The sequence below is a fragment of the Aedes aegypti genome, chromosome 2 (assembly GCF_002204515.2).
Source record: "Aedes aegypti strain LVP_AGWG chromosome 2, AaegL5.0 Primary Assembly, whole genome shotgun sequence".
NCBI classification, from domain to species: Eukaryota; Metazoa; Arthropoda; class Insecta; order Diptera; family Culicidae; genus Aedes; species Aedes aegypti.
Window position 1 is genome coordinate 52216583 of NC_035108.1, and position 20520 is coordinate 52237102.

The window sequence follows — 20520 nt, forward strand, 5'->3', positions numbered from 1 at the left end:
ATGTTTCATATGTCAACATAAAATGTAATCTCTTGCCCATTTAAGATATTAATACATGGTGTCAAATATTAAGATGGGATCTGAGAGCAGTCCACAAATTTGTTTGACAGTATCCGAATGTCTCTAGTGTCTAACAAATGTTTGTACTACTGTTGGATCTCAGTCCCAGGAAGAAGCATCACGCCTGATGTTGATAAAACAATAAAGGCGTTTGACAAACATTTTGATTATCTATTGGTAACTACCACAGTTGCTTGGCTAGCAAAGTGTACTGAAGTTTAAGTTTATGAATTTCAAAGAAATTAAAAACATATTCTAAAATGCAATTGAATGATTCAAAGTATCAGAGCTTCTTGTATCTCGTAGGAAAGTGTTTCGATTCTAAAGTGCAAAAAGTTAGCGTAAAACATTTTGCTCGTTGAAACAAAGTACTAAATAATATTAGACTTTGTCATTAAAATCAGGACACATCCACAAATTTAAAAAAAATCCTGGACTTTAAAAATCCAATTGAAAATTAGGACATGTCCTGCTAGATAAGGATGGATGGTAACCCTAATTACAACTAAATTGTCGCCAAAATGATCGATGGGAAAATTAAAGAACAACACAACATCAACATTTTGTTGATGGAAACTACAAAGGTTCAATAATTTAGTAAAACACAGAGTGAAACTAATTGAGCTCATCACGTTTTCCAACACTTCGTTCCCATATGGTGACGAAACTAGGAGGACCATCCCCGATCAAAACGCTCGATCAATCTCAATTCACGCAACGCAATACAATTAACAAGTGAAACCCAGCGCCATGCAATCGGCTTGATACCAATAACCGAACCGTGCCAACTCTCTCAAATCTTCAACACAAGCATCCCCAAAATAAATGCCCCGCATAATCGTGAATCGTCTGTCTTGCTTAAGTCGCACGCGCTCGCATTCCCGCTTCTAACCCGCTAAGATGACCCGCAGCAAATCACGACATTGAAAAGTTCCCATCTCGCTGCGTTCTGTGCCTGGTGCATCGAGTATATGCAAGTGTTCTCAAATTCCTTCAATTGAAACGCATCATTCTGGTGATGTATACCAACAAACAACAGGGCCCAAAGTGCCCAATTGAAATTTATCTCCGCTGTTTTGAAGATCGTTGCTCCGTTTTGGATGTGAACAACGTAGGACCAACTGTCAGGAGGCTTCAATCAGAGGAAAGTTGATCCATTGGCAACGCAAGCGATTTTATCAACCTTCTGAAAGTCGATGCAATACGGTACCCTACATTCAATGATCTTATCTCCGGGTGGTAAGTCGACAATTAAACGGACGAAGGGGAAGGGCCGGTTAAGGTTGATGGCATTGTTTACTGCTCCGCCACAAATTGTCTACTTGTCTCGTTTTTTTAGTACGAAGTAGGGGAGAGTTGTCTAATACGCACCATTTTGGCCCAGATAGTTATTCCAAGATTCAATTTTGTGCTGGAAGGTGTCGTGCGGGGAGCCGGACTTAACACTCGAGGCACAATTTTCAAGAGATCCTGACAATTTGTTTGGTTCGCGAACGACATGAATAATATTGGGAGAAAATTTGAGACGGTGGCAGATTTGACAGAAAGTCGTGTAGTAATTAAAGTTCTCCAATGAAAATAAATTAAAAAATAAAATGAAAGAAAAATATTAAATCAATACCTAATGTCACGTTAGTTCATATTGGAGTTTTCTACCCTCTTCTCTAAGAGAATCGCGTTTTCTGCCGGTTGCCAAAACGTGCGGTGCGTCCCCAAAGTGCCGATTGAGTGATGAACTCTAAAATGTATTTTTAATCACCGGCAGCTGGCAGCAGTGTAGCTAAGTATATGAACAATGAACTACGATGACGACCGCGACGGTTAGATGTTCGAACCATGTTTGCCGCTTCTATGTCAGTGACTAAGTTCGCGGAGCTATTTTTGGGCTTTCTCTGGCACACCTAAATACGGTGAAAAGCTGTGGTATCAGCTGAATGCGAGTTTGTATATGATACTTTATGTGGATTGTGCAGATGAAGTTTCTGTGGAGACTGTTTTTGGAGATAAGTACGAGAGTTCTATTAAACTGGTATCAAGTAAATGAAAACGGAATTTATTACAATACTTTCAATTCCTCTGGAGTTTGTATCCTTTGACAGATACACGTATAACGACTTCGACTGTGAGGCCGCCTTCAGAACTAAATTTATACCAAAGAGGGAACCATGACATTATGCCTAGATATTAACTCTTGTGGAATAATATGGTATAGTACTGAATTCGGGTTCCATTACATACTGGTATTCCACTAGACAGCTCGAAGATTTATTATCAACTGTTATCAAGGTCTCTTGTTCTCAATTGGGATGGTCATGTATGTGCAGCATGTGAAATTTTGTACAATTCTGTAAATTCTTGTAGAATTGTTTAAAACCAAACAGTGTCCAAGATTATTTGAACTTTACAAAATTTACTATGAAATCCAGAGAAGTTTGCTAAGCTATGATCCAACTATCTTAAAACGTAAATAAAACTAGTTATCCTAAATTGCTGCTTGGGTATTCAGTTGTGTGTTTATATGCCATGCACTCACTAATAAACACAAGTAATGTGCGAAGATCATCCATCCTAACCTCTGTTTTGCCTGAAGATTCATTTATATTGCTGAGCTTAATACTATCACCCAAGCAAGTGCACCCTCCAATAGACGTTTGGCAGTCAAGCTGCCGTCCTTTCTATGCTGAATCTCTTGATTGCAATGCTTCTGATGCTAATGGCTGCCCCTATGACGATGACGATAATGGGAATACAGACTGACATCAACCGCAGCAGTAGTCAGTAGTGGCGCGCGTGGCTATTATCTGACGATTATCGTACTGATTATAGTTATTATTTTGCTGGAAAATAACTTCCATACGCTCTCGGAGGGTACCGTATCGTTGCGTCGATGCAGTCAGTAGTGTGAGCATCCCAGTCAATCGTTTGTCCTGTTGTATGCTATATTGCTGTGAGCAAGCATGCTAGCAGGTTTATCCCTCCATGCTGCCCAATTGCGGATGCTGCACAGACGACCAGGTTTTTGAAAAGCTGTCAAAAATACATTTTTTGAAATAATTTGAGCTTAGCATAGACTGACTGTACATGTCTATGGTTGCTACTCCGCAGTGCCGCGGGAAGTGGGTAGGACAGGTAAGACATATACTACGCACAAAACCACCTGGGTAGGACAGTCAAAGGATTGTCCTGCCCACGATCCAACAAAAAAGTTAAGCAGGTTGCTTGAAGACTAAATTAAATTATTTATCATCTGTTCAATATACATACAATATACTACTTATTCTGATTAGGCGGTTTGACACGACAAGGTTTTTCATGGTTCAATCTAGTTCTTAGTGAATTCTTGAAAAATCATGTGATCAAATTCCTACTGATATTTGGTAGCATCATTAATAAAAATATTTAGAGCGCACTTGAAAGATTTTTTTTGCAGAATTGTTGAAGAAACTCTAACGAATTATTTGATGGAGTTTCCTTGCGATGAAACATTTTTCACACATATTCAGTTTCTCCTGAAAACTTTTGAAATTATCCGGATCACTTCACTGCCAAGAAAAAAAAAACAACAACACAAATTCATAGATTTTTTACCGTTCATCCATTTGTCTAGAAATCGATAAGGAAAACAAAAATCAAAGCCTAAAGGCAAGCAGTTTGGTATATTTTTGTCAAATAAAATTGATTTGAAATGGATGTACATTTAAAAAATATTCTCATTTTTTTTATTTAACCCTCTAATACCAAACCCCGCCTTTAGGCAGGGTACACTTTGCAATTTTGTGTATTTTTTCGTTGCTCGGAAATCAAAATAATTTTATTTTTGGCCTTGGCCTCATAACACGCATATACACCCTGTTCTGTTTTTGTACGGATTTTTTACACGGCCGTGCAAAAATAGTTTACATACATTTTTTTCCGTCAAAACCTTATGTTTTCATGAAACGTCGAGAAACGGTGTTGCTTTTTTTGCACGGTTTTGAAATTTTGAACTGAAAACTTTTTTTGCACGGCACGCATCCTCCGTGCAAAAACAGAATCGGGTGTAAGTAAGTTATTCATGACTTTTGAAACTCTTTGGATTTTTTAAAATCAATTCATCAATTCAACGTGTAATATAAAAAACCGTATCTTTAATATTTTTCTACAATCAACCTGTTACAGAAGAAGTATTAAAATAAATTCAAACCTGTTTTCCGTTAGTAACACGGAAAATAAAATATGCTCCAGAAAAAAATCAAAATTGAATATTTTTAAAAGTAGCACAAAAACTTGAATTTTGATTGTTGCCTATCAAAATCAGTTATTAGGAGAGGCCTCAAAAAAAAAAAATGAAAAAGGATAGGGATGTTTAAATATAAAAATTATAAAAATAAAAACTAAAATTCATAAATTTGCAAATAAAAATAAATCGTTACCCAAAATGTGTTTAGAACGATTTTAGATAACGAAAAGTGATATTTAGATCGAAAATAAAAATTTGTGTATATAAGGGTTAATCATCTTCTTAGCATTACGTCCTCACTAGGATAGAGACTGCTTCTCAGCTTAGTGTTCTTATGAGCACTTCCACAGTTATTAACTGAGAGTTTTCTTTGCCAAAGTTTCCATTTTCGCATTCGTATATCGTGTGGCAATTACGATGATACTCCATGCCCAGGGAAGCCAAAGAAATTTCCATCACGAAAAGATCCTGCACCGACCGGGAATCGAACCCAGACACCTTCAGCGTGGCTTTGCTTTGTAGCAGCGGACTCTAGCTACTCGGCTAAGGAAGGCCCCATAAAAGGGTCAATGTAAGAGTCTAAAAAATCTCTGTTTATAATGGCAGGTCTCTAAATTATATGTTTTAACCAAAATGGTCTTCAAAGTATATTTTTCTGCTTGCATTAAATCCTGATGTAAAACTGTATAGGCTTTAAAGAAACCTTCTGACACTATAACGTGTTCAACAGGCGCTTTGTCTCAGATTATCCGAGGAAGAGCATCATCAGGGGCCCAGATAGCCGTAGCGGTAAACGCGCAGCTTTTCAGCATGACTAAGCTGAGGGTCGTGGGTTCAAATCCCACCGATCGAGGATCTTTTCGGGTTGGAAATTTTCTCGACTTCCCAGGGCATAGAGTATCTTCGTACCTGCTACACGATATACACATGCAAAAATGGTCATTGGCATAGTAAGCTGTCAGTTAATAACGGTGGAAGTGCTCATAAGAACACTAAGCTGAGAAGCAGGCTTTGTCCCAGTGGGGACGTAATGCCAGAAAGAAGAAGAAGAAGAAGAAGAAGTTTCATCAATCATCATTGTGATTTTATTTAGAATATTTTCAGGGTCTCATACAGGGATTTCTCCAGAAATTCTCCTAGAGATTTCTGCAAGAAATTCTTCCGACGATTTTTCAATGATGCTTAGACGAATATGCTCCAGGAAATCCTTGAGAACTCCAAAACTACTACCTTCAGTAATTTCCTCAGGTATTCCATTGATTTTTGTTTCCAAAACTATCCTAAAATTGCCTCCACATATTTTTTTAACAAATCCTTCAACCGAATTTTCCAGTAGTTACTCTAGGAGATCTTCTAAAGATTTCTACAGATTTTTTTCCGAGGAAACTCACAAATCTTTATTCTACAGTGTTTGAAAAAACAGCTTAAATGTTTATGTTGATTCCTTCAAGAATTCATTCTCGTTTCCTCCCAGAAATACAAAATTCCTTGAAAAATCTATTTTTTTCTACGAATTTTCCAGCATTTCATTCAAGCAATTACTCCTGCGTTTCACCAGGAATGTTTAATTAGTTTTCAACAAATTACCATGCCCACCATTTCAAACGACCGAATTTTTCCTTTAAATCCTCCGATAATTCCTACACAATTTTTATAGAGATTCTGTCCAATGTTTTTCGGAAATTTCTTTAGAAAATCCTGTGGAATACTATCCCGAGATTTAATTGATTTTTGTTCGATTATGATAACAAACTTCCTCAAGAGTCCAGGAGTTTTTTAGCGATCCTCGTTCATCAAGGGTGACTTTAAAACTCACACAAGTTTTATTAAAGATAGCTCTAGTTTTTCTTTACAAATTCCTAACGGGATTATTTATAAAAAAATCCTCGACATTTCTCTGGAGACATTCCAGCATTACTTTCAAGACTTACTTGAGAAAATGTCAAACACTAACTGGAGGAATTTTTGTAGAAATCTTAGAAGGAATCTCATGAGCAATTACTGAAGGTATCTTTAAAGAAATTCCGAAATTCCGAGTTGATAGTTTATATAATTCCTGAAATACAATTTCAATGAAAATCCCTAGGATTGGGAAATTTCTGGAGAAAATTTGGAGGAATTCAGATGATTTATGTTAAAATGTTTGAAAAAAAAAAAATCCATTGTTGTGGTTGTCCTTGGGAAAATTAAGGTTGCATTGTTGAGGTATCCTATACAACTTTCTTGGAGAAATTCCCTAGAACAATTCGTGGATTAATTACTTGAAAAATAATCACTAAATGAACTCTTTTAGAAATGTTCGGGGTAATAACTGAAATTTTTTAGCAAATACCTGAATAAATTTCTGATGAAATTCCTAGAGAAAATCGTGGAAAAGCACATACAGTACTACTCGTAATATCACGAGGTATTCTAAAAAAATTACCTAAAAAAAATCTGTTCTTATGCTATGGAGAATCAAATTCATATCTCCTGGCTCCTATTGGGAATCGTTTTGTTTTCTTGGTCCCTGTGCGATCTTTTTTCGGCCTCTTTTAGGTCTCCTTTTTCTCGCAAGTTTTCCTATTTTAAAGCACTTAATCACTATCAACCCTGTAAAGAAGACAAGCTTTCTAAATCTTGTGGTAACTACTTGCATAAAAAAATAGAACACAAATGACCTCCGGGTTAAAGTCCCTCTCAAATAACAACAACAACCGAATGAAAAAAGGACAATAGAAGCAAAGAGGTGTCAGTAATAAAACAAATCTAAACAAATTGTATGGGAGTCAAAAAACAATCCAGTTTTCAAAGAATTATGCTTATTTTTTCTGTCGAGCGGAATAAATCTAAATACCGTTATAACATATGGAATTAGTACAATTTTCTCAACTCAACTTAAAACGTTTTATGGACAATAGGTCGAAAGACAAAACTTCGAAAGGACAAAAGGTCGAAAATGATTTTCTCCACTGTGTGCAAAATATTCACCAACGTTTATATTACCCATGGTTTTGAACGTAAACGTGCCTCTGCTACTCCGTGATTGATCGGAACTGGTAAGAATTGCACTACGATCCAAGTAAATAAGGGATGGGCCTTTCCTTTTGCTCTCGAAGTGCAATTTTAGCAGATAATTTATCAATAACGACGCCGGCCAAGTCCTTACAGTCAGTTATGATAGGGAAAGAATGTTAGGGTGTAACGATTGTTACTTCTAGAGACCGAGAATACCTCTGCATCTCCACAATAACTACGGGAAGGGTGTTTATTAGTGAGGGAGAAATAGATCTGGAAGTCACCTTTGGTCGATGATGCGATCCATGGATAAGGAGGAAAATAATGTATAATAATCGTTGTGCTATGTATAATGGTCGTTGTGCTCCGTATTCGGGTTGTGTGTTGTTGTGCTCCAAGTAGATCGCTAGTTATCGCTGATTAATTCCATAATCTCGCAGCTGAAATTCATCATCAGCTGTTACTATCGTCAATCAATTGCGGCAATATCATTTGTCATTCCTAAAACTACTCTGATAGTTCGTTTACATCGAAAAAAGTGGAATATTCATCAGTTCTAGTATCCCGTTCAACTCTACCATTGTCTGTGAAGCTCGATATCATGTCTTGCCCAAAGTGTGCGTTACCTGTAAACTGCAGAACTGATCTTTTTGTTGTCTGCGAGGGAAGGTGCTATGCGACATTTCACGCAGCGTGTGTTGGCCTTTCGGAGACTAGTGTTTGTTGCCTGCAGAAAAACGTTATTTGGCTGTGTGATGACTGTCTCTCTGACTTCCACCGTGGTCAGCGTAAGCAACAACCTGGACTCGATCAGCAAGGGGAAACTGTGCTTCGATCAATCGCCGAAGCGTTAGATGCCATCTCAAAAAAAGTCACCGAAGTTATGCAATTGATTCCAACAGCTGATAGTATCGAAACCCCTAGAACTGAGCCAGCGCCAAGCCATTCTACGCCAATTCGTTGTACGCAACTTCAAAAAGGATCTAAAAGTGATGCAAGCTTCTGTACCACTCGAACACCTTACGCGAACTCATCAGGGGCAAACTCAGTCCGTAGTAATGAAACGTTCTCTATATTTTTAACAAATATTGACGATAATGTGACAGAGGAGGAAGTGAGCGATATGGTTTCGCAATCGTTAGGGGTAGATGCATGTGGCTCGATTAGTGTCATTAAACTTGTATCGAAATGGAGTACCGATGTCCGTGAATATGCATCTTTTAAAGTTATGTTACATGATAAGTACAAGAACAAAGCATTGCAAGCTAACACGTGGCCTACCGGTATAATGTATCGTAAATTTTATGAAAGACCTAGGAATACATGGAGACCAACATGAAGATTTAAAGTATTGCTATAATGGAACAAATTGATTGAATGAATATATAGTCACGTTGTGTTTACTGATTGTTTGTAGATTATTTTGTGTAGGCTTATGAAATGTTTAGTATCAATTATTGATGTAAATCTAGGAATGTTGATTCGTTGTTTGGTAATTGAAGAAGTTGAGTAAAAATGTTTTGTGTTTATGTGGTATTGTTAAACTAGTTTTTAAGTAGCAGTCTGTACAGTGTTAACTGAAGACGAAGAATAAATAAATAAATAAATAAATAAATAAATAATAAAGCATGGGACGAGCCCACCAGTTGGTAATCCATCCTCCACTGAACACGAATATCTTTTCACACTCACACACCGTGAACCGCAAAATTTATCCGCGTCCCGAACACAAGCCGTCTTGCTTGGGCTTTCCGAAGCACTCCATTTTTTCAAATAATTTAAATTGAAAAACGAAGTAAATAGATCTCCAACATCAGATAGTGATAAATACACACGAGAATTTAGAAATTATCATCATATATGGAAGTTAAATAGGTATAACTATACAGAAGCTTTGATTTATGCTTCAAACTCATTTTTTTCAACTTCTCTTAAACCCGCGCTATTTTTGTTTTCAGATTGTTTTTTTTTTGTGTATGATAACTTATTTGTATTCACCATCAACCAAATTTATTTTCAACTGTCGTTGATCTCGATGAGTTAACAGCTTTTATAGTAGGTATGTCAAATTAAGCTTCTTTATATCGTACAAATCGCTCCCTGTCGTTCCCCGCGGAGGTATCTTGCTCAAATGCTCTTTCAAGGCCAAGATTTTTTTTAAATTGATTGAATCAATTAGAGAAAGTTCCTTTTGTCTGTGTTTGTCTAAACATTCGTGTTTTGAAAAAGTAAAGAGCCTCCAAATTTTTGATAAACACTTCTCGCGAACAAACCTAGTGAAATATGGAGAATGCGCAATTTTTGCCGTTATTTTCTAAATTTAGACCACTGTGAGCTGATGAAATGGTTCCAAAAATCTGACCTGAAAAGCAATGGCTGCATAGAGGAAGTAGCATAGTAGAATTTCAAATTTTAAATGGATCAATCGGAGCGTTCCATTATTGTGAATGAATATTTATGCCATTAAAGCTGTTGGAAGCGGAGAGATGGAGAGTTCCACATGAGAATGATCTTACGGTGGATTGCGGCGACGTCCGGTACACGATATACCGTTTTGTCTCAAATTCCGAACAGACTCATATTCCGAACACTCGGTTTTTGTATGGCGATTCGGTTGAAATGTTTCGCTGAAATATGTCACCAAATAACAAGGAAATGGCAGTCAATTGCACTTGAATTTTAGCGTTTCCAATGTAATTTTCACCGAGGGAGTAGTGATGACTCTTGAGTTTGAGACCAGTAGAATAAGCTCAGATTAATTTATTTGCAAAATTGTTCATTTGATTCGGATTTATTCGTGCTGTTCGGAATTTGAATCAAGGTGTTCGGAATATGAGACAGAATAAACACAGTGTTCGGCATTTGAATCAAAATGTTGTTCCAAACATTTACGTAAAAACAATACTAAATTTAATTAAATCAACATTATTATTGGTACACCCAACAGCTAACAGTTAGGCTTTGCGAAGAAATTAAAATTTACACAAATATCAGGAAATTTTTGCCAATCAGATGCATTTGAAGTCACTGTTGGCCTTAAGTGTTCGGAATATGAGTCAAAACGGTATTAATTGATTTTATAGAATTTATTGCCTGAGTTGGCAAAGCATTTTTAGCACAGCTACCATGCGCCGTTGTATAGCGTTGTCGCCAAAGGCTTCCATATGAACGCAAGGGTGTAGCCAGATTTGACCAATCAGAAAACGATGCGACAACGAGCGGCACAAAAGCGTATAGACCAGAAACCGTTGTTGTTGGGAGACACCCCATTCAGAGAGAGAGCGAAGTGTAGAATGGACGAATCGCGATTGCCGAAAACCGGTAGGAGCCCGAACATGTTTCGGGAAGAGGAAGAAATGTGAGCGAACCTCGTGCGAGCCAATGATCGAAGACTTTGTTGCCATGGTCGCGTAGCATGGGAGGTAGAAGATCATGAAGGTGGTGGAGGAAAAATATGGAAGCGTCTGTAAAAGAAAGTACGGAATGATTGCGATTGGTCAGTTGTATATGATTATGATTGGATAAAAATTGAAACAGGTAATCTAATCTGGGATATATTTTACTCTACAGCAACTTCGATACGATCGCACATAATTTTTGAGCAACATATCGGTCCCCTTTTCAGAGTTTCCATAAACTAGACTTAGATTGCTAAGTTGAACCAGCAAATGAGCTAGATTATCATATTACTACAATATGTTTATAACCTCATAGTTTAACGGGGCAATTTGTGAATTTTTAGAATAATATTGTTTTTGGCTAACTTGTTCGTTAGATCTAGGACAGTCTAATAATTCAACACTGTGGAACATTATTTTGTCTCACGCACCAAAATACTATTAATTACTCAATTCAAACATACTAAAATTGATATCTGCATCTCTTCATTTGAGGAATTCATAAAAGGCCATTCAACAAATTTTCTAATAAAAATATATACAGAGTTCCACATAATTTCCTATTCAAATCTTACTCAGAATCCATGAACACTGTTCATTGAACAGTCATATAAGAGATCAGATAAAGATCAGATCAGATCGAGAAAAAAAAAATTTAATGGATAATCGCAGGAAATATGACAAGCATTTTGGAAAAAATTCACACAAAATGTTGCCGAAAATCCGTTGGCATTCGCAGGTCTGAAAATCCACCAATGATTATTTGAGGAATTTAACCCAGAACTTAACAAAAGCCCAAGAAACATCTGTTTAAGAATCTGGATCACTTTTGGCCAAAAACTATATTACAAAGGAGATTGGGCAAAATTGTATGGAGTTTGGTTCCGGAATGACCCATACATCATTTGAAAGTACTAAATGAGGCAGGAAAAAGTTCATATGGGCTCAAAAATATCACAGCGGAACAAAAATGACATATTTGCGTGTCTCAAGGATCAAATTATGTGTCTCTAGTAGATTTGGGGCTGCTGAATCTGATGCCGTTCTCAGAAATGTTCCAGCACGTCACAATTTTTAGCTACAGGTCGCTAAAGTTGCATAAAACACTGGTTTCATTGATGTTTACATACAATTTAAACAAAGATTTATCGAAAAATTTTATTATCTAATCCATCAAGCATGCAAAATAAGACTATAACTTTCATTTCATATTTAATTTGGATGAAATTGCACGGTTAAATTTAGATTAAATCGATTTTTTCAACATGCTTGCAGTCTCCATATAAAGTTCTTAGTTTCTCTTCTATGGAAAAATACAATACTTTTCTAAACCAACAAAAAATAACTTTTGAGCATCGGAATTATAATGAACTTTGTAGAAAAGTATTGTTATACACATGATTTTAGAGTTCTGAAGCGAATTCAGTAAATAAATTGCCATACAAGCTGGCAAACTTGCATGCAAGTTGCCTGAAATAGTCAAATTTAGCATTTTCAACAGCCAAAATCTCAAAAACTAGACGTGCTAGGATATTTCTGAAAATGGTAATGGATTCAGCAACCCTTAATTAAGTAAATAGCGGTATTTTGGTGCTTGAGACAAAACCGTGTTCCGCAGTGTATTCGTCGTGGGAGAAAAAAGTTATGAGTGCTTGAACGATGTGAGAAAGGGATTGTTTTGGACAGTTTTCTAATATATAATATTTGCTTGCATACATGTTTTGGATTCGTGTGCAAGGGTGCTTATATATGTTTATATTTTTATTGTTAACTTTTAAAATATGTTGTGATTTAAAACAGTTATCAAGATGTTTTAAGTTGCTGGTATGTGAATACTTGAGGCATGCGGAGGGAGGAAATAGAGGTATAGCTAACAATGTGCATTCGACAAACAGTTCACTTTAAGTAAGATTAAGATACCATGTGGAAACCAAGGTCAGTTCGTACTTTGCTGTTCCAGTGTGCTAGAAACATGATTGTATAAACTGGCGGTTTACTCAGTAAGGAATTTCCATATTATATCCGTTTTAAACACTACACGGTAAAAAATCAGCACGTTCGATTGAATGGATTGATCACTTGACACCAATCACCAACATGTGCTCTACTCTTTTTAGCACTAGACTCTGAAGTGAGAAGTTGTTGATTTTGAACATCATGTCTTTTGTATGAAAGCAATCATTGACAGCTCGTTGTAGAAAGTGATTAGATCAATTCAATTCAGTTGGTATCGAGGTGAGATACATGACTTGCACTCCGAAGATCGAAGGTTCAATTCTGGGTCAGGCGGAAACGTGCAAACGTTTAGTTGAACTTGAATGTTGAATTCAAGTGCTGCTACCTTGATATTGTCAAGATTTAACAGTAGTGCAAATCCAAGTGCAGAACTATGCTTTTTTTTACCGTGTATGTTGTATTCTGCACAACACTGGTAGAAGCACTTCGTTTGTCGTACACAGCATTACCGTGCTGCTTCTAACAGTGAAAACCGCACTTTTATCATCATGCATAAACACGTGATCGGAGGGAAGCCGATCAACGAAAGAAAGTGCAGGTTGAGGATAAACGGTCGATCTACACTGGTCGCATTTTATACGCAGCTTGCCCACGAGTACGACGTCTACTCAAACACCGACATCAAGGCCATTATAGGAGATTTGAACGCTCAGGTGGCGATTGGAAAAATCAGCAACTGGCGAACATGAATGACCAACGACTGATTGCTTTTGCTACCTTTAAAAATATGGCCTTTCTTAGCACCTATTTCCTACCGTAATGATACATCTGGAGGTCACCACAGCAAACGAAATCTCAAATCAATCAGGTTTTGATTGGTGGATTGCACTTCTCCGACATAATAGACATCAGAGGTGCTATCAACGACTTTGAGCACTATCAGATAATGATAAAACTGCGCTTGAAACTCCCTTGCCGTAATAACATCAGTACTGATGCCCGCCACGATGTTGTGCATCCGATTTATTGCTGCAACGTCGCTCAACCGTCGCGTCGCTGAACTGGCGAACGCTTTGCAGTTTGGTGCTCCAGCGACGCATTGAAATAGCTTGTGTCGCTCGAGCACTAACATGAAAAGGTCACCAGAGTCGAGCGATGTTTTTGTCACGCGATACAATTGAGCGAAGTTTGTGTTCGTTCTTATTTTTGTCTCCACTGACAATATAACCTTCAGTGATTAAAGCAGACGGATGTCGCCCCGCATCTCGAGCAAACGTTGCCGGAAGAGGTTTTGCTTGCTGAGGCCCCGCTTGAGGGCTGTTCGAGTACGGTCATAGCAGCTATCAACATCGCAGGTGGGAACAATGTACGTTGGACGGAGACTATAGAACTACTAGTTTAACGAAGGGTGTAGAATTCTCAAGTGGAAGAACGAGGAGCATTATAGACAGAAGAGAAAGCAGCAGATCCATCCGTTCCAAGGTTTCATACCACGATGCGAAGTTCAAAAGTATATGCTCCCGTTATTTGAACGGAGACGAGATGATTGAAAGGTGGAAGCAGCCCTACGATGAACATTTCAATATTGCTGAGGGTACAGTTAAAGTGTTTATGGCGGTGGGTGAAATGACTACGCCGGAATTTTGGACGATAGCAATCAACCAATCAACTCTCACTTTGAGGGAAGTTGATGACGCAGTTCAATTGCTCAAGATTAACTAGGCAGTTGTAAATGATGGTAGGTATATACGTGAAATTCATCAAGATAGCCCTGGAAAAATTGGTCGCTTAGCTGCAGAAAGGGATAATATGAGCTAGATACTACTTAGTGCTCTTGGGCGCATAGCAACTCGTAACACGAAAACGATTGACATTTTCTCAACCTAAAACCTATTGGATAATGTAAGAGCACATGTGACACTTATCAATCACGTATGCAGTAAACAGTGCCGGTGGGATTATTTCATCGATATGGAGCTAGATTGTCATTTGAACACTTGAAATCATTTAAACACTTATATGTTTTTAATAAATTCATATGACAATTTCAATTCATTTTTTGCTGATGAGGTTGCTTATAGAGGTTGAGCTGATGGCTTTATTGAACTATATCTCGCATTTAGTATCATACAGGCGTATCTGCAGTGATCGATTTCTCTTCGTCGATTTTCTCTTTGGATTAGTACACGAAGTTTCATCGATTTTGGTAACATTTTTCGATGTAGCATGACATAGGACGATGAGTTCTTTCTACTGAATCGAAAATAGCAGTCAAAAACAGTCGCCCGGTCAAGTAATTAGCTAAAGAGAAAATCGATGAAGAGAAATCGATCATTGCAGTTACGCCCTTATGATACTGAACGCGAGATATGTAAAATCCCTTCTGGAGTAATATGTACTTTAGCAAAACCAGTTACAACAAGTTCTCTTATTAAACACCATTCACTTTTCTACTACGACTGTTTCTTAATAATTTTTTATTAAAAGCTGATTTTTTTGTTTAAAGTTTAGTTATATTACAAGCTTATTGTCCACAAAAAAATATCATATAAATCGGCTACAAAACAACTGAACAGTTGTGATTGTTGTAATGTGGGTAGCAAGGTCTGGTAGGAAACTTAACATGTGTATATGTATTTTTCAATATTTTTCAATATATTGCCGTCTAGCATCACCATGTAATGTTTTCATATCTGAATCAAAGTTCTTATTCACTTCTTTAAAACATAGAGCGTTTCATCAGTATTATAACGCAGTTCTTTTTGCTTTGTTAATCAAAATTTTGTGTATCAAAAATCCATCCTAAACCATGCGAAATAACTTTTTTCTCCCACGACAAATAATTGTGGCCCCATATTAACTTTTTCTTGTTTCATTTAGATGTTTCAAATGATATATGAGTACATTCCGGGCCCAGATTTGCCCAATCTCCTTTCTTGTGTAATTCGGCATAACTCTTGGATTGAACCTACTTTAAAGCATTACAGATGGGGTCTGCAAAGGATCGTTACAAAAGTCTAGTTGGAATCTCGTAAGAAACCCGCAAGGTCAGGATTTTGAAAACAATTATCACTATACATATGTCAAGGGAAGTAATCCCCGAGCCCAACTATGGCAAATTTCATAAATTTCTCTTAAATGTGAATTCGCAGAAGCAGACCCCACATATTCTATCCCATTTTGAAGCATTTTCTTCTTTCAGGCATTACGTCCCCGCTGGGACAGAGCCTGCTTCTCAGCTTAGTGTTCTTATGAGCACTTCCACAGTTATTAACTGAGAGCTTTCTATGCCAATGACCATTTTTGCATGTGTATATCGTGTGGCAAGTACGAAGATACTCTATGCCCTGGGAAGTCGAGAAAATTTCCAACCCGAAAAGATCCTCGACCAGTGGGATTCGAACCCACGACCCTCAGCTTGGTCTTGCTGAATAGCTGCGCGTTTACCGCTACGGCTATCTGGGCCCCCGCATTTTATATATCTCTATTCTACTGAACAACGTTCGTTCTCACAAGAAACCCCTTTCCTTATCACCCCCTGCCCTGTCTGCGTCGGACTGCAAAAGGAGTCGTAAAACCAGCACCAGAGTCGGTCGGTGGGTCTTATTAATATTTAAATTAATGATGACCCGGTCTACCGTTGTTCACACACAGACTTGCTACCTACCGGGAAAACGAATCGTCCGACATGTGTATTCTCTCGCTTTTTATTTGTTTGTGGGATAGGTTTTCCTCGACTGTCGTCGTGTCCTTTTCGTGACGGCTCCCAAACCGAACGCATTGAAACCACTTCAAAGGTTCGAGGTCGTCCAACCTCCCAAGTCCACCACATTTCGTGCTGCTGTGCCATTCTTTGCCGGTATGCTCATTGTCCGTCCAGGCTTGGTTCTTCGACTTTGGCTCGGCTCTCGTCGGGAGCAGCGAGTGGTGTGAACAGGGAATGCGCTTCCAACCACGCGATGGGAACAAAAAAATTCAAGGCAAAACTTTTCAAACGACTGACACCGATGATAAGGATAATGAGGAAAGAGACTCAGCTAAACAAAACAAATCATCAAGACTGAGGGAATCCCACAGAAGACGACGAAGACGCCACTATGGACCGGATACCAAAATTTCGCGGCAAAATACTAAACGTTATTGCAAGAACAGTTATACTTACACAGGGAACCATCAGACGGTACTTAGGATCAGTAGCATCTTCAATGTGTAAGTACTGGTGCTCTCATTATTACAACAAACAATAACGAATGAAGATAAATTTAGGGATGGGAGGGAAATGTTGACGTGTTACTTGCTTTATAGAAGCCGATGAGTCCGATGCACTTCTACAAGAAAACACTAGGATAGGACATTCGTATTCTTAAGCACCTTGAAACTACTATGACAATTTTAAAACGATAATGAATTCAGCAATACCAAATCAAATAAAAAGCAATCTAGCTTATAAAAAACTTTTGTGGAGAAAATTCCGATATCTGACCCATAGTGCGTTGAAAACCAAAAGAGAAATTGAAACATAATCGAGAGTCTTTGTGCTGCTGGCTACTGTAGTGCTAGTGGTGAAGCATATTTGCTTCAAACTTGCGGTTGATGGTTTGGTAGGCTGACGCTTATTATTTCTCGTTTTGTGCGAAGACCACATCTGGCGGCGGTGGTAGATACTCAAAGTCTACTCAGCCCAGATGGTCGCGTGGAAGAGCACCAGAAGCCAGGATGCTTTAATGTTTGAAAAACTTCCGCTCGCTTCTTGGGAAAGCGGTTCGATTTGGTGAAAGATTGATGTGATTGAGAGGCACTGGAGAAGGATTGATTTCCTGTTGTAAACGCACATAAACATCATTGCTGGAGGATGACTGTGTTCGACATGTGGAGTCAATTGACAAATTACACTTGTTAACTAAGTCCATTAATAGCTAGCTGAGACGGCATAGAACGACCAATGCAAATCCCATTTTCTCCGAACACCCAACAGAATCAACCGTATCGAATTTCGTAGTTTTTCTTCGTTAACTCAAGAGCAAATGGAATTGTCTTTAGGGGACCCGCTAAAAATCGTGTATATTAAAGCCACGGGCGACAGCTTGGCATCATTGACCATCTCGGGTTGGCACTTGGCGGCGTCACGGCCCGATAAATCGACAGTTTGTCGCATTTACTTTCCCCTTGGGCGGAGCAGAACCGAACTTCACCATCCGTCCTCCATTCAGCTGGTTTGTGCGTAGACGTCTTCGTCGTCTTCGGCATAAATGGATGCTGTACGTCATCAAGAATCCATCAATCAAAAGACATTCAATCACTTGTCTCGTCACCGCCGTGCTCCCTCTGTTCTGGTAGTCGCGAGGTCGATGACGGCGTCGTTGTCGTTTTGGCTTCGTTCTACTTGTGTACTTCTAAAAAGTGCGGTCCATCATCCGGCGATGGGAAGTCGGATCAAACGCTGGGGGTGTTTGCTTTCAGCTTATCCTAAGGGAATATATTCACGACAAAAGTCAAACTATAGTCACGCATGATGTTGGGTTTTTCCAAGGATTATGATGACGAATTGTTAATTACTGAATCTAATAAACAAGGAAAATACCGGAAGACCGTTTATTGAAACACATTTTACCTGAATGTCCTACTGGAAAGGTTAATTTGCCGATCAGTACAAGAATACTTTTGAGCACAAAAATAATACTTTCTTAAGAAGGGCTTCTACATCCAGAACAACTTATCTGAATGAAGACAGCAAAATCTCTAAAACCAACTTCTCGGGCGCAAAACAATTTCGATCACGATTGGAGGCACTGTGCGCTGTGTTATTGGAGAATTTTCAAGTTTCCAAGAAAGTCAACCAAGAAACAGATTACATTGAATGATCAATTGTACGCCAAAATGCTCGGTTTGTCTATCCATCCTTGGTTCTGTTTCACGCTCGGCAAATCGTTGTGAAAACTTAAATTCAGGATTGCAGTGCACCAGCACGCCATCGAAGATCGTCCTAAGTGCCTTTGAAACCCCCAGGTTTCGAGCATAGTTCATGCTCTGTTTTCGATGCTCTCACTGCATTCCAGCAATCTTCAACATGGGCTCTGCCAAGCTTATTCTCTTTCAGTAATGCAGTTGTTGAGCATATGCAGTAGACATTTGGTTGCCTTAGAAGCTCTTGGTCATACCGAAGTGGCCGTCAGAGCCGTACATTTTTGACGGATAGTTTTTTGGGTTTAGTTCAACCAGCACCAAATAGTGGTCAGAGTCGGTATTAGCGCAACAATAACTCCTGAAGACGACAATGTGGTGTAATTGGCCATCCATTAATCAGAACGTGTTTGTTTCTGCCTGCTATGGTAATCTCAAGGTATTACGATGATGAAGGCTATGTTGAAAGTTGGTGGCAATATTCGTGATGGGCGCTGAACTTTTCAATCGCCGGTCTGAACTCGACCAGCCAGCCAAAAACACCGAAGGCTTTCTGGTGCCTCTTTCAACGTCTACGCTTCGTGTCCGTAGATAGTCACTGGAAGAATTAATGTTTTATACAGGGCCAATTATATTTCCGTTTGTAATTTGCGGGATCTAAGCTGGTTACGACTGACGAACAAGAACGGACTATGACTGATAGATTTCAATGCCTCCAAGAATATAGCCATTCGTAGCACCTATTTCCAGCACAGCCTCCCGTATCGGTACATCTGAAGATCACTTCAACAGACAGAATATCTCTGTCCGCTGTGCTGACGTAGCCATCGCCTTCGCTGTCCTGATCTTCTGTGCCTGTGTTCTCTGCGCCTTTCAGGTGTTCATCGTAGTGCTGCTTTCAATCAATTCGCGTCCGTCCGTCAAGGTGCTCCCATCCTTATCCCGGCACATTTCAGTTCGCGGCACGAAGCCTTTACGGGATGTGTTGAGCTTCTGATAAAACTTTCGCGTTTCTTGAGAACAGTACAGCAACTCCATCTCTTGGCATTTCACTTCTTCCAGACGACGCTTTTTGTCCCGGAATAGGCGGGTTTACTGTTTTCCCTTCAGTCTGTATCGTTCCACGTTTTGCAGCGTATCATGCTGTAGCATTGCAGCCCTTCTCCTCCAAAACCTCCTGGTACTCCTCGTCAAACCAATCGTTTCTTGATCTCCGTTCCACATATCCGAAAATGCTTTCGGCAGTGTTGTTAATGGCTGCTTTGACTGTTCTCCAGCAGTCCTCAAGAGGGGCCCCATCGAGCTCGCCCTCATCCGGTAACGCTGACATTCGGTTGTTTCTGTTGCGCTAGATTGTACCGAGGCGGGCGTCGGTACCGTACATCGTTGATGACGGATAGTTTTGGGCGCTGTTTCACTATCACCAGATAGTGGTCGTAGTCACTGTTAGTGCCACGATAGTTTCTGACGTTGGTTATATCGGAGAAGTGCCGTCCATCGATCAAAACGTGGTCGATTTGCGATTCTGTCTGCAGATGTGACGATGTGTATCGATACGGGAGGCTGTGCTGGAAATAGGTGCTTCGAATGGCCATATTCTTGGAGACGGCAAAATCTATCAGTAGTAGGCCTTTCTCGTTCGTCAGCCGGTGGGCGCTGAACTTTCCAATCGTCGGTCTGAACTCCTCCTCCTGGCCAACCTGAGCGTTCAAATCTCCTATGATGATCTTGACGTTGTGGCATGTTCAGCGGTCGTACTTGCGTTCGAGCTGCGCGTAAAACGCGTCCTTGTCATCATCAGTGCTTCTTGAGTGTGGGCTATGCACGTTTATTCTGCTGATGGTGAAGAATCGGCCTTTGACTCCTAATTTGCTTCCTGAGTGTTGGCTATGTACGTTTCTTATGCTTAAGTTAAAGATTCGGGCTGTGATTCTTAACTTGTACATTCGTTCATTGATCGTATACCACCCGATTCAGCGCCATTGCATA